Source organism: Gallus gallus, chromosome 11 (assembly GCF_016699485.2).
Source record: "Gallus gallus isolate bGalGal1 chromosome 11, bGalGal1.mat.broiler.GRCg7b, whole genome shotgun sequence".
NCBI classification, from domain to species: Eukaryota; Metazoa; Chordata; class Aves; order Galliformes; family Phasianidae; genus Gallus; species Gallus gallus.
Window position 1 is genome coordinate 10,893,264 of NC_052542.1, and position 15,358 is coordinate 10,908,621.

Sequence of the window (15,358 nt, forward strand, 5' to 3'; positions counted from 1 at the left end):
GACAGTAGAGGAAGAATTTACTCGTCATTGTGAAAGCAAGTGCTGCAACTTAAACATTCATTTCTGTCACACACAGCTATAGTGAGCTGTCTGCAGTGGATAAAGGTTAGCACTCAAAGCACCTTCAGCCAACAACACTGCTGAATGATAAATCATTGAATATATTTAGGAGAGGAAGGTCAACTAGATGACTGTGATCACTTTTCTTTATAGACAATTACAGTGATAAGCAAATATGGTGACTCATTCTTAATAAATAGTATCAAGCAGTCCAAAAGCCCAATTCTGAACATCTTCAAAATCAGGATTGGAAGCTGCTTAGCCTCTCAGAAAAGCATTTCAATAGCTTCTATAATTAAGATTAAATATTTTACCTTCAGGTTCAACAGTATCAGAGGGGCTGCGTTCCCAGCTTGTTTCCATCAAAACACACTGCTCTGAGGCTGGGAACAGGACTGTATGCAAGGACCTAACAAATGTCAGCTTCTACTACTTTTACCAAACTACAACCTTTTCTGCTTGAAAGATTAATGATTCGAAGATAAGCAGCACATCACTGTTTCTTCACACTATCAAATTAGATGAGTTCATGGCTTTTTTTACACTAAATTTTTGTCAGTTAACTTCAGAAGTGGTTTCATAGCCATACAATTTACATTTGCAACTGGAGAAATATTAACGTAAATTCACGTGGTCAAAGTGACTGATTGAATCACTTGGAATTCATAGGCTCATATTTCTAAAGCTTCTCTTGCAATCCTCTGATCATGATTTCTCTGCCTTTATTTCTATCCTGATTTAATATAAAGGGTTATGTGGAAGAGTATTATTATTATTTTAATAAAGATGAAAAATGCAACAAAGTTGCATTATATTGCTTCTGCTTCAAAATCTATTTTCCAGATATCACATTATGTCATCTGAGGCATGAGTCATACATACTGCAAGATTTCTTTTTAGCCATGTTGTAATAAGACAGCGGAGACCACATTTCCAGCTGCTGCTTCTAAATCTATGCTTATAAATTGTCAGACATTTGTGTGTAAATAAGCATTTAGAATTCAAAAATTCTAGGCAGACATACCAAAGAAGGTCCAAAGTGGGGCCGCGAAGAGCATCACAGATATTTTTCTTTCTTAGATTACTATGTAAGTACAACACAAGAGTGCATTGGAGAGTTGCTGCCTTAGAATATGCAGTACTTCACTAAGAGCTGAGTCAGAAACAATACTTTCAACACCTTCAGTTATATATCACATTAATGTGGTATAGATGGCCCAGCACTCAAAAGCATGCCATATTATGCTAACACTAGAAGAAAGGATGTGTTTTGAAATTGTCAAGGTTACAAGATCTCACACAAATGCACACGTTTCTCTGTGGATGCTGGTCCTTTCTAGATGTTCTCTTACAGGTGTGCATGCTAACCCAACCAGTGGAAGTGTCTGGCTGGAACTTAAAGCATACACTATTACCACCGGATAGCGGAACTTCATCTCAAATAGAGTGCATACACATAGCAGACAGTAAGAAAGCATTTGCTGCCAGTTATCTTACTTGCACAGACAATACTTTTGATACATGTTAATATGCAAACAATATAAGCTCTGTTTTTAATCACTGCAGAGCATCCCACTCACTTCAGATCTTTATCTTTAGGTACATCTTCAGATACAAGCACTTATGAGCAACAAATGTCTTCCAGTATTTTTGGAAGCTCAGTGAGAACACATGGAGTGATTTTGCTTCTTGAAGGTCAAAATAATTAGAAGAATTTTAGGCAACTCTTTTCTCCAGTAACCTCAACTAGACAGTACCTTTGAGAAAGAAAATCTATAAAGAAATAGGATTACAAGAGAAAGGAGAACTCAAGGAGGTTTTCTGAATCACATTTAATTGCAGATAGTACAGGTGGGTCCATTCATCCATCCTGAGGAAGGGAAGAAGAGTCAGGAAAAGTATTTAGAAAATGTATTGATAGAATTAGAACAAACTAGGTGAGCTATGCTCCTAGGACTCTGGTATCTACAGCATGAAGCAAAGGTATGAAAAAGTCATACTGCTCCCTTTTCAGCAGTGGATCATGTAAGAATCTCACTGCAAATGCAGTACACAGGTAGAAGTTCTTAAACACCTCCAAACAAACAATATATTGTGCAGCTTTGTTCTTCGTACACCTTCAAGAGGAAAGTAGGAAGTTATTTGCCTATGCCATTTATGATGCATGTCTAGAGGTAGATTAGGATACTCACAGGAGAGCTTGCTGCTATATTCCCTTAACCTTCCTGGTTAATCTACATTATAAGGATTTAGTCCACCGTGATCAGAGTGATAGCTTCTGGCTGTATGGTTTTTTGCAACTATGAAATAAGTGGGATGTTCACAGTGAGCTTTACTCTAATAGTCTAACTTGTCAGCTCTTCCTCAGCTTCCCAATGAGTCCACGCTCCAAAAGTAGATTAAGAGAAAATATTTTCCTATTTAACTCCTCAAAAGCTGAATAAAATCTAGGCACAAATTTATATATTTAGGAAAAACACATTTTTCTAAAAAATACAGCCTTATATTAAAGTTGGTTCATACCTTCCTACTTGGTGCTATTTTTGTTGTCTTACTCCACGCTGTTCCCCCTGCCAAAAAACATCTTAGGAAAAGCAGTTTTGTTAACCTGACAACATGTACATGAAGCTATATTTTACCTTGTGCCACAAGCAAAAGCTATGTCTGCTTTGCTGCTGAGCAGTCACCTTTGCATTTGGTAAATTACCTGCAGCTTCAGCAGAACATAGGCAGTAAATTATTTTCCTGTCCTCATTTGTCTTATCTATAATGCATGAAAAACTGTAAGAATAATGCCTAAACCAGTACTTTTGCCCCCACACCTCCAATTTGGAGGAATTGCACTCAACAGATCCAAACAATGCCCTTCATGTTAATTATCTTTTCAGACAGCATATTTTAACCAAACATATTCTAAATATGGAAGCTCTTCATGCCATTTATTGGCTTAATTGCACTGTAAATAGTCTCCCAAAACTTTTTTCTGTACTATACACTCAAATATGATTATTGGGTGGAAAAAATGGCTCATTACAAGTTTGGAAGAAATTGCTGGCATAAAGACAATGCTTAATAACAGCAGTATTCACTTTCAGAGGAAGACTGTAGAAGAAAAGTAAGGTACTGAAGGAGCAGAAAAGGAGAGATGAAGTGAGCTTGCTTTCAGTTGCTGGCTAGATCTTAGGCACATGAATAAGAGATGAGATCACAAAACTAGGAAGAAATACGAGCTGTTAAAAATGAGTCTACATAAACAGTAAATCTTGTTTGACAGGCTTCGTGAAATTTATTTAAGGGCTAACACAAAGGACACAGGAAGGAAAGGCAGGAAATAACATCATCCACATTCATGAAGATACACCTGCTGCCTTGCAGCTTAGTAGGCTTGTAAGTGAATGTAGTCACAACGCTGATCAAATAACACTAAAAAGGGGAAAAGGAGTTATAGAAAGAGTATGGAATGGGTCACCAACTGGATCATTACCACAGTAGTTTAGGGAATTTGTATCATAAGCATCTGAGGAAGACCGTGTACAATTTATATTGCATACTAATCTTAGCTTCTGCTCTCAAAGGGATAAGTTGTTGTACCTGCTAATGAAGAAGTTGTGGCATCTTGAATTAGAATTAAGAACAGATTGCCAGCGTATTTTTCCCTCTATTGTTAGTGGCCTACAAGATCCTTTTAAGAACACTGCAGTCACGCTTCTCCAGGCCCTTATTCACCAGTGAGGAAAAGGCTAAGCACTGCTACAGCACAACTGAAGGGAATTATTTCCATCCAGAGTTGCTCTTCTCTTAGCCAGTCATCATCTGAACAGAGCTTCCTTGATTAAGACCTTACATCTAGTGCTACTGAAGTCAATACTGAACTACAAAATTAAGAAGGGCTGATGGATAAGTTAATTTTACTTCAACACCAGAGAATAGGATACTAGTTTGCTAAACATACATAGTGTACATCTTGAGTATTGTCTATCAGCTGCAAAAGAACAGAACTGGTACCTTTTAGATCATATTAAGTTCCTACTTTTGACTAGGCAGAGTCTGATGTCTTTATTCTGAGTACAAAACAAGCCAAAATAAAGCTTCCCTTAGAATCTTACTTCAGTGCTTACATCAAACTGAACTGTAATATCAACAGTGCTATCTCTCAATGTCACATTTCGAGGCCACCTTGAAAATGTAGCCACTGTATTAAATAGCGGGTGCCACAGGAAGTTAAAAACATGGACAAGTAGTAAACACTCAACTCAGGACACTGTACCAAGTTTAACTTTGCAAAATTTAAGCTTCCTTCTTTGGTTTGCAACAGTTACATCCCTGCAAGATGTGCCTTAAGGGGGTATATCACCTTAGTGGGCCAGTACATCAGATGACATCAGCGGTTTACTGACAAACCTGAACACAAAGAGGTTAGTTATATGCTGATCTCCTACACCACAGTTACAGAGCGATGGAGCAGTACTGTTCAAAGAGATCAGTGGAAAAAAGAATGCAAATGCCAACCTTGCCAGAAAGCACGACACTTATTTGGGGCCTGATCGACATCAAGGACCAATTAACTTTAGTGGCAGTATGAAAATAAATTTACATGATTTCTTGTGATTTCTTCTGCTTTAGGGTCTGATACTATTTATAAATGGTGTGAACTGGAAACAGATGAAGTCTCATGGTAGTCTAATTTATGATTTGCCAGTTCAATTAGTTGGGTGGTGTTTTTTTTTTTAACTGCTAGTGCACAGCATGTTTTATCTGAGTGCCTAAGATGTTTCAGAAGTCCAATTATATCTTAAAAGGTCAGTAAGCACTTATTTTTAAGAGCATGTGACTCAGTGCATGCTTGAGTTCAATGTTCCCTGTAACATTTTATAGGAATCATCAGAAATTGCTAGTGATTTCATTTACATATATTCCTTTGTTTGAAAGGAAATTATTTCAAGTGGCTTGACTAAAATGTAGCAGTAACTTACTAGCTAACAGGCGACAGTTTAAGAGAAGAAATCCAGAGACACAACCCTAGAACATTTACAGTGCCCAAAGCCCACTAAAACAATGCTGCAATAAAAGCACAAAAGGAAATACCCTTCCATCTGCAGTCCACAATTTCACAAGGTGCTTGCTTTCAGCCAGAGCTCCATCTGAAGTGACTTTGGATTTTATCAACCCATTGTTTCTGCTCTCAGTATATCCCAAATTCATAGTTCATATTTTCAGTCAGCAATACTAGTTTATAAAGCCTCTGAGTCTTATTTCATCCAGCACTGTGTTTTCACATCTGCTTCTGGGCTCATACTACAAACCTATTAACTGATCCTTGTGCTGAAAAAGTGAAAGGGATAGTGAAATAGAGCACTGTCTGAATCTGAATCTGTCTGAATGGGCTTTGCTGTGAAAATCCAACCGTTGGCAAAATACAGCCACACAAGAATGCTGGCACGGTATTGATCTCAGCCTCATAAGCAATAAGACTATGGGCTATATCAATATGCCTACTACTAGAGCAACTCAGGAACTGATACTGATGTTTATGGGGTCCATGCACAGCAGTATAAGAACCTTACAACGATAAGGTTGACTAATAACCACAGCATCATTTTACATACCACTATCACCTCCGCAGAGACTTAAAGGCTTCAACAATGAGATTTTTAATACACCACTTAAAACAGTCTTAGGATCAACCAGTTCTAAAAAAACTAACAATTGTAGCTTTAAGGTTTACGTTACTAGATTTACTCTTCTCTTCTACAGGCTTTGAGGAGTTTAAGAGAGCTGTTGTCCTTCCTATGAAGGATTTTCCAAACTATTTTGAATGATAAATAAATCTTTGTGTGCTGACAGATGCAGACAGTGTATGAGCATAAACAAAATTCACCATCTAGTTGCTCCAAATCATTCACCTACTTCTACCAGTATCTAATAGCATCCCATGTAAGGGTTAAGCCTCCATTCCCTGATCTGAAACTTGGCTGCTAAGTATAGATTTGAGCATAATCCAAGATCTTTCTTCAAAAATGTTAGTTCATACAGCTGACTTTGCTAAGAGGAGATGGAAATCTGTTATTGCTTAAGAAGTTCCTCACTTTCTTAAAGCAACTCCACTAACAGTTTCTTTGTGACATATCTGGTCATAGCTAAAAATACATGGATTTTTTTTTTTTTTAGACTTTCTCCTCAGAGATGTAGGGGAGAGCAGTGGAATGCTTAGGGAAACACTTCCACACATCATCTGTTCTATTTCAAGACTGAAGTATAAATAACTATCTTGTTACGCATCAATTATAGTCAAAAAAGAACTAGGATTTTCTGGTCAGTTTTAACGCTGACTAAAAAGACTCCCTGAGGAGGGACATGATTTTGCTAACATCTACAGCTCTGTGCAGAAGGCCTAGGTCTCATTTAGAGCTGGAATTTAATCTCTGGTTTTTCAGACAAGAAAGTACTTCCCAGTGAGGCATTTTGATCTCAGGCTCCTACATGTTGTGTATTTGTCTATGATAGGCTCCCCAATCTTTTGAAAGAAGTGCTGCTTCAGTCTCCTTCTGTTCACAGTGATGACTTCCTTGTGTCCTAAGGAAGGACAATGTGTACAAAGACTGGAGAATTGAGGACAAGCTCACAGCAATTTCTGCATCACTGTTAGTAGTACTGGAACACTGGGTATGTAACTGCCCATAAAGCAAAACTTGAACCTACTTTTCTGTCAGAAAAAATACATCCCCTTATTTTATGGCTAATAACATTTCACTGTTGATAAGTCCTCTTCAAGTTCTCTTTGTTTCCTACTTCCATAATTTTTTATATATATCTATATACATACACACACAAAAATATAAAGAGTGAGGACTCACAAATTATTCCAGTCTCACAAATTATTCCAGTTAAAATTCACCATCTTAAAATACTTTTCCTTCTTACTCCCCATGTATATTTCCTTATATAAACATTCCTTTACTTTTGTTCATTTTCTCAGGAGCAAATAAGTCTCATGAACTGACGCTGTCACAGTCGGGAGCACACCCTCGTAAAACGATGAGTTAGCTTATTTTTACCAATTGCTTGTGAATGGATGAGCCAGCAAAACTTCAGTGCATATGGGAAGGGACATTCTAAAAGCCAAACTCAAAGTTAAGTGGCGTCTCTACAATTCAGGAAGTCTCCATAAACCAAGAAAACAATGATTATAATTGTAATTAATTGTCATCCTAATTTGGAAATTCTGAGTCGGTTTTAAAAATAAAAAGTGAAGAGACAGAAAGCTAGAGTATTGGTGCTTGGGTTTATACCAGTTCCAGCACCTACAGTGCCACTCCTTTCTCTTCAAGGTTCAGATCTCAAAGTAGAAAAAAAAAAAGGTGTTTCACTCCACTCCCGGTTAAGTCAAAGGTAAGACTCCTCTCAACTTGGGTAGGATATACTCAAGCAAGACAGTAACAGCACAGAATAAAAGTTCAATTGCCATGGGGACTGGACTTTTTAATTCGGTACACTTTATACCCCCCCACTTCTCACACATAAGCTTTCTATTACTAGCAAATAGTCTTGTGTCCTTGATGAGAATGAGAAAAGTAGCATTACTGCCTGTGGTTGTACAATATAACATCCTGGTCAGAATGTCTACAGATAACTTGCTGTACTTCTCCATTGTATGATTGCAGTTAAAAAAAAACATTTCTGCTGAAAAGGGTTTAATTCCTTTTTATTCCCTCTAACAGGAATTCCTCTTACCTACCTATTAGTTTCTTACTCCTAGTTATCAGCTGACAAGATTAAAGCCAAAAACACTCTTCTGCTCTACATGCCCCATGGTCCAGTAGAAGAAGGAAATAAGGACATTTGCTTTCATAAAGAACTGCATTAATGTGTTACAGATCTGTCTGCAAAGCCGCTAGCAACTTCATACCCACTGAAAATTTATGGGACAAAGCAATTCAACAGTAAATGGTGCTGCAGAACTCTTAACATCTGTGTTCTATAAACTGTATAAATCCAAAAAGATTATTCAACATTTCAATTAAACAATCTTTTGTTTTTATCTGGTAAGCTAAGTGATCTGTGGGCTTAAACTGAGTTCACTGAAGTATTTCCCTAGCTACTCCTAAACTGTATCCATAGCACACTGGACTACAAATAAGTATCCTAAGAACTTAAGGCACAAGCTTTAATGTTCACTTATAAATGTCTTAAGTGTGGAAGTCAAAGAGACACAGCCAACTTCTTTTCAGTGATCTCTGGGGACAGAACAAGGGAAAACATTCATAAACTTGAACATAGGAAGTCCTGCACCAATATGCAAAGGAATTTCTTCACAGTAAGGGTGACGGAGCACTGGAATAGGCTGCACAAGGAGGTTGTGGATTCTCCTTTTCTGGAGCTATTCAAGACTCACCTGGACACCTACCTGTGCAGCCTGCTTTGCGGGGGGGGGGGAGGGGGGGGGGGGGGGTTGGACTCGATCCCTGGAGTTCCCTTCCAAACCCTACAATTCTGTGATTCATATCCGTACTCTTCAGCAATGACATTCCGAACAAATAGAGTACTATTGCTCTATATTTTATAGCTGTAGCAAACAATATCAAGAAGTAAACCAACAATAATCATGAAAATGAGTTTACCAGGGCCACATCCAAATATTTAAATAACTGAGGAATATCTTCTGTAACTGAAATCCCCATGTTCATCTTAGAACTCCACAAGTTTGTTCACATTGCATTTTAAAGGACTCCTCCTGACATCTGGAACAACACAAATTTACTTTAGACTAAGCTACCTGCAGAGAAAAGCTTGCAAGGTTAAACAAGCCATTCTGCTTTGCAGTAGGGTAACTCAGGATAGCCATGGTACACATCAGATGATGGATGGTAACTTTTCAGAACAGACTACATCACTTTGCACCTGTTTAACTGTATCACACACACAAAGTTGTCAGAAAACAGGAACTCTGCTCCAAAATTACATGAGTTCTTTTACTAAAATGTAATCTTACACGAAGATCAAGAGATCTGAAGGATTTAGGGAACAGTCATTTCGGTGAGAGAGGTAAATCTATTTCTGAAACAATTTTGAAAATTACCTTTAAAGCAGCTTTAGTTTCTGGGAAGGCAGCTTTGTTGCTCTGTGTATAGAAATCATGTTTACAACTAAGAGTTTCATAAGCTAGCAATAATTAAAATTCTTCCTTAAAAGGTAACAGCCAGGGATTCTTATATACTTACGACCAGGAAGAGAAGAGGCAAACTGTTACACAGGCTAGTTTCCCTGCTCCTCTCCGCTAGGAAGAATAGTGAGGGATCTTACTGTTCTGTCTGCATCCAGTATGTGTCAATCAATTCCAATTGCATTCACTAAATATATACTGCTTTTGTCACCTGGTATTTACAACATTCCCAATCAAATAAGAACATGCTATCCCATATGTCCACAGTACCAAATATTTTACACAATCGTATTTAAACGGAAGCTGCTTCTGTGCAAGCAACTGACAGCTATACAATCACAATATAAAAGAGAAATGAACAGTAAGACCTAACTCTAAAAAGGATTTCAAGTACTTAATATTTTCATGATGACAATGCCTCTTCTCATTTGCTAATCTTAAATCTGAAACCCATCAATAGCTTTCTGTAAAGCCACAATATATGCAATTGATCAGCATGCAAGTTATTTTCACTGGCTGTAGGAAATTACCTTAAATAAATGCAGTCTATGTTTATAGACTAGTGAAATGAAACTTCAGCTCCATACTACTAGGCTGCCATTTGAACAATGGAAATGGAAATAACCAGTCAGCAGAGACTGATCGCCAGTTTATATATCTGACCTATAATTCATTAAAAAAAAAAATCTGTCTTGAGTGGATTAGCAAAGCACTTATGTAGTTCGGCAACAAGGAAAATAACTCCCCTTGTTTGTAATGAGGGAAGAGAAGTTTTCTTACAATTGAGGCCAATACAGTTTTGAACTGGTAAAATAACTAAATTCACCATCTGTACATTCAGGCCTATTTTTAGTAACACATAACTGGAAATAAAACTGACCAACAGCAGTTGGTAGACACAGGGAGACAGCAGAAGCGTACCCAGGGGCACACTGTACAGCATGTTCTGTTTAGGCTGAGTTCTGAGTCTTACACAGAAACCAAACTGAAAATGAAAAAGCAGAAAGTGAAGATGACATTTTCAGTCTTGTTCAGGAACTGAAAAATTCCATCTAGAAAAATACAGGTTACTGAAATCAGGTAAGAATACTGTGAGATACTTTTATAAACCTGTGGAAGTACGCAGAACTGCTCTGTCTCAAGAGCTTTCCTGACAAATAATGCAATAGAATAGGAATAAAAATTAGTTACTAGATGAACTTAAAGGGGCTCCTACCTATATAGAGCTTCTTTGGGCCAGGAAAAACTAACATCTCGAATTAAAAGATTCTGCGGTGGCTCCATAATCTTAGAGAAACCTTTGATGAAATTTATGTGGGGATTACTAAGAAATCTGACCTCAGAGATGGAAGGACTGATTTTAATTTAAACACAGATCATTCAGAGCAAGAGGGAATACTCCTCTTGCTTATCCAAAAGGTTTACCTTTTGAAAGAACCTATTATTTCATCTTTTTTTTTTTTAAACACTTCAAGACTTTTTAGAATACATTTCTTCCAAGTATGGGTTCCTTTGATGCCTCCTAAATCTTCATTTAATGTTTCCTACCCAGAAACTCATTATTTCATTGAAATGCAAGCTAAATGGAAAAATCTAGACTGGAATGAGGCACATCTTAGCAGCAAGGCTGGTAAACTGAGGGGCAATTGCTTTTATTCAAGCAGCTACATAGTTACAGTAACTCCTAATCTCTCAAACTGTACAAAAAAGGTTTCTCGGACTAATCTAAGTTTGCACCCTGCATCCATATCCTACCTCCTACCACTCTGGGGAGAGGATTTGAGCACACACACCTATCTCTGAGATAAGTAGACAGAAAACTGGAGAGAACATTTTTTACCTTGTTGAAGCTTTGTCCGTGAATGCAACACTATTAGTATAGTTTCACAAGACTACCCAAAAAAAAAGACAAGTCCCCATAAACATATGCACTTGGGAGAGAACAAGAGAACTTTGTAGTCTCAAATCTCAGATGTAATGTAGAACTTCTGTGCCACTAACAGTCTGACTAATGAGCAGTAATAGAATTATTTTAAGCTTAATGACAGACTCTGAACACTGAGCTTGTATCTTATCTTTCCTCATCACAGAAAAGAAGACAGCAGAAAGGAGAAACAGGAACACTTAACAGGAGAAAACAAGAGAGAAGTTGTAAGTTTTGAGAGAAGCAACACTTACATAAGCTAAGGTTTTAGAGTATTATTCATGAGAATGCAGAAAATATCACCATCTTTTACCTGGCACAGGATTCTGAACACATTAGATGTCAGGAAATTAGTCAGTCTGTCTGATTGGCTTCCTTGTGCCAGGAAAACGGAGTATTTTTCAGCAAAGTAATCACTAATACAATTTATGGTTTTGAGGTAGATGAAGAAAATTATCCCCCAACACATATTCAGAGATTCACTCTTTCTAACAAGTAATCAGCTCATTACACTGATGACTTATAGGTAAGCTGTTTATAATCTCCCAAGTTTAGTACACAGTTTAACTGGAGGTCCTTGAAAATACCGATTTGTTTAGATTGACTCAAAAAAAAAAAATCAATAAATGTTGGTTTCAAAAGTATCTGCAGGAGTTATTATGGTCCACTCTTCCTTGCATGCAGTCTTAGAAGGATTATCCTACCAAGGAACATCACTGCAAGGACAGGGCATTTAGTGGTCAAATTCACAGTAAAAAGAAATCAGCATTGACTATTAAATTGCATAGCTTGGACTAAACAGATATTGAACTCCACCACCTAATTTATTATCAAAGATCAAAAATAAGATTAAATGGTAGATAACAGGTAGGTAAGAGACAAACTATATCATCAGCCTGTAGGAAATGTGATCTTTTCTACACAAAATCTAAAAGATTATCCCATAGATCCTCAGAAAATGAATTTGATGAAAAAACACGATGTCATCTAATGATGATTATTTTCATGGCTCAGAATTTAAGTAAAAGATTGATTAGACTGATGAAACTTCCTTTGAGCAGTCAGATGTTGTTTACTCAAATGTAAGAGTTGTCTGAACTGCTTTACTACTATGTCTCCAGGCCATTAGCATTCTATTGAAGTAATTCAGACGAACTTTATCTTTTTAGCAGTTTAGAAAGCATATTCTGTCAGAATTACCTTAACATCGAAGCAGAAAGCAGTTAAGTGAGCTGAAACTGCACTTGTTAAAATGTAAATCCTGACAGTTCAAATGTCAGATGTGTACAGTGACATGCTGATGATTTTTGACAAGCTCTCTCCCAGACAATCTTTGTTTTCATGGTAGAAATGCACAATACTTACTTACTCAGATCCATAAATAACACAAGTTAAAAAGTGGCCAAATGAGACAAGTTTCCAGTCCAAAGGCAGCTTTGAAATGAGCAATGATTAAATAAACGAACCAAAAATGAGAATAGAGCCACCAGCACACAAGGAATGTAAATAGGAGAGTATTTTTAACTTATTTCCATGCCCAAAACGTAGCAACACCTTAAATAAGGCAAGTGGTTGCTCTGGAACAGAAACGGACAAATGTTTGCAAGCACTGTCTTAATTTCTGTTGTAGTTCTTTTTTATTGTTATTTAATTCATGTACCAGTATGTTTACTTTGACAGAGTTTTGCTTTAGTCTAATCTGCTCAATAAGGCAGTAATTATCAATTAATATCTTGTTTTGGGAGCTAGAATATACTCCTAGGTATATAAAAGGATATTTCCATTTCTTATCCCACCTCATGAAGATGTAACTGGTTAGCCTCAGTTTTACATCCAACTAAAACTCATCAAAAAATTGAAAAACACATTCTTAACTCAACTGACAAGCATTTCACCTCTGAGGTTAAAGTGAAGATGATTCAAACCTCACAGACTGTCATCAATTTAGATAAAATATTTTTGTTTGCATGCTTGGGAACCCAACAGGGCTACAATTTCACTTGATACACTTGGATATGAAACAAATATAAAAATACTTATTCTACTAATAATAGAAGTATTTAATAGGAAAGATTACACCTTTACAGCAATTGTAAAATAATGTTCAGTCTTGAGCAAATTTCTTACTGTTTGCATATGACAGATATAAAATTCAGACTTTGCTAAACAGTTCAAGTAAAAGGCAGCAAATTTAAATGTTGTGTTTTAAAATACTCTGATCCTTGTAATGCATTAGGGGAAAAAACAAGTCTCCATCCAAAGTACCGTTTTCAAGGTGCAAAACATTCTCTGAGAAAGCCTCTTGACTTGCAGAAATCAAACTTTATAACCACAAAGTAGTCTTAAAGAAGGTATGGTTTAAACTCTTTTAAACCTGTTTCACATTTTTCAAGGTTGCTATACAGTTCCATCTACCTCTAAAAACATCACTGCAATTGCATATTTGAGCTAGTAAAATGCATGACCACCCTGAAGACATATGAATCCATACACTGTTGATTGAATGAATGTAGCAATTAGATCATATTGCTATCCAATCACACATTGATTCTACATACATAAATGCACTATTACACTTACTTAAATGTCATTATTCCCTTGACAACTACAGATTTCATATATTTTCAAGAGAACACATTTTCTCTCCTAATTGTTTAGTAGAGATTTGTATGGCTGTAAAATCCCATCTTGCTTCCCTGACACCGCATTCCTCACCTCCAAAAACTCCAAGTGGGAAAAAAAATAAGGGACATACTAGGTCAAACCAAAGGCCTATTGAGCCCAATACCCTGGAAAGTGCATAAGAATAGGTCTGCAAGACATCCCTAAAGAATATTCTCCAATACCGAGTAAACAGTACTTTTCCTGAGGCTTTTTAACTCTGCCAGTAAGACATCCTGCTTTTTGACAGCTTCTCATCATCCATTTCTATTCACCTTATGAAGCAGAGCCAACTGATTCTAACATCTATATAGACTCCATATATCCTGAATGGATTCTTGGATGTTATTTTATTGGAAATATTGTCAACTTAAACTGCCCCTATTCTCAGCTGTTTCTCCATTGATCCTTTTACTGTGCCAGCAAAACTGATGTGACCAACGTGTGGTGAAAAGGATCAGGAAACACACTGATCTTAAAATACTGTTACAAATGAATGCTTAAGTTTTTTAAATAGGCATAGGTTATTCCAAAGGACTCCTTTACTGCTACCCACATAAGGTGATGACTACTAGCAGGTTTTTGAAGGTGAAACATTTCACTAGATCAAGTATGATGAGTCAGTAGCTCTGTCAACACTGAGTCAATACCATGCACGGAATTAGAGCTCAGGAATTCTTAAGTTAAAAGGACTGGTAAAAATCCCATGTTTGATAACAAAGGCAAAGGTATAAAGTGCAACAGAATATACAAAAATAATAATAAACAGCAATACAGTCAAATATAACAATTAAGTAATTAAGGTACCTTGAAGTTTGAGGCTGGAAATGCACTTTCACTATGTGCCTGACACAGTGAGAATCCTGTCACAACTACAGTTCTAACTGGTACCACATTATAAATGGAAATAGCACAGGAATGTTAGGCTATACTCCTCTCCATACATTCTCAAAAACAGCATATCCTCAAAAAAGCAAAGGTATTGACCACGTTTGTTTGCTTGTTTTTTAAAGCAATTAGAAAGATACCCGCAGGCAAAGTATTAGCTTCACAACACTTAGCAACAATAGGCCTAACTTGGTAGAATCAGTCTTTTCCTTTGTTCCAGCCGCTCAACTTTGCAGCTGAGAATTCATATGCAGAAGCCCTGAGAAGTGTACATTGCTATGGGGAACGTTCCACATGCCTTTGAAGAAAAGCATTAACATAACCGTTTGCAAAACACCAGAGAAGGGGCAGAATTACTATGGTCATTGAAGCAAAACCTTTCCCAGTAAAACCAATAACATCAAGACATTTTCAACTCACGCAGGATTTTAAGACTTCAACAAAGTAAATACTCTAAAAATTGAATCTTATGCAGTAAAGATGATACTTTCAAATCTGATGAGTCACGTTCTTTTAAATTCTGTCTTGAAAGTCAGCTTGAATAAAGACTAACACTAAGCTTAGTAAAGAAAGTACTTGTGCCTAGAATTTGTGTCTGCAGCTGGCTATAGCAACTCTGTACCTCAGACACAGATACACGCTTCCTTTTCCTGCCTATTATCTTA

At 36.9% G+C, this 15,358-nt stretch overlaps 1 long non-coding RNA gene across 1 annotated transcript in view; it reads right to left on the reverse strand.

Moving 5' to 3' along the window:
- Positions 1–15,358, reverse strand: part of LOC769444 — a 66,721-nt gene that overhangs the window by 50,253 nt on the left and 1,110 nt on the right. The window lies entirely within an intron of this gene.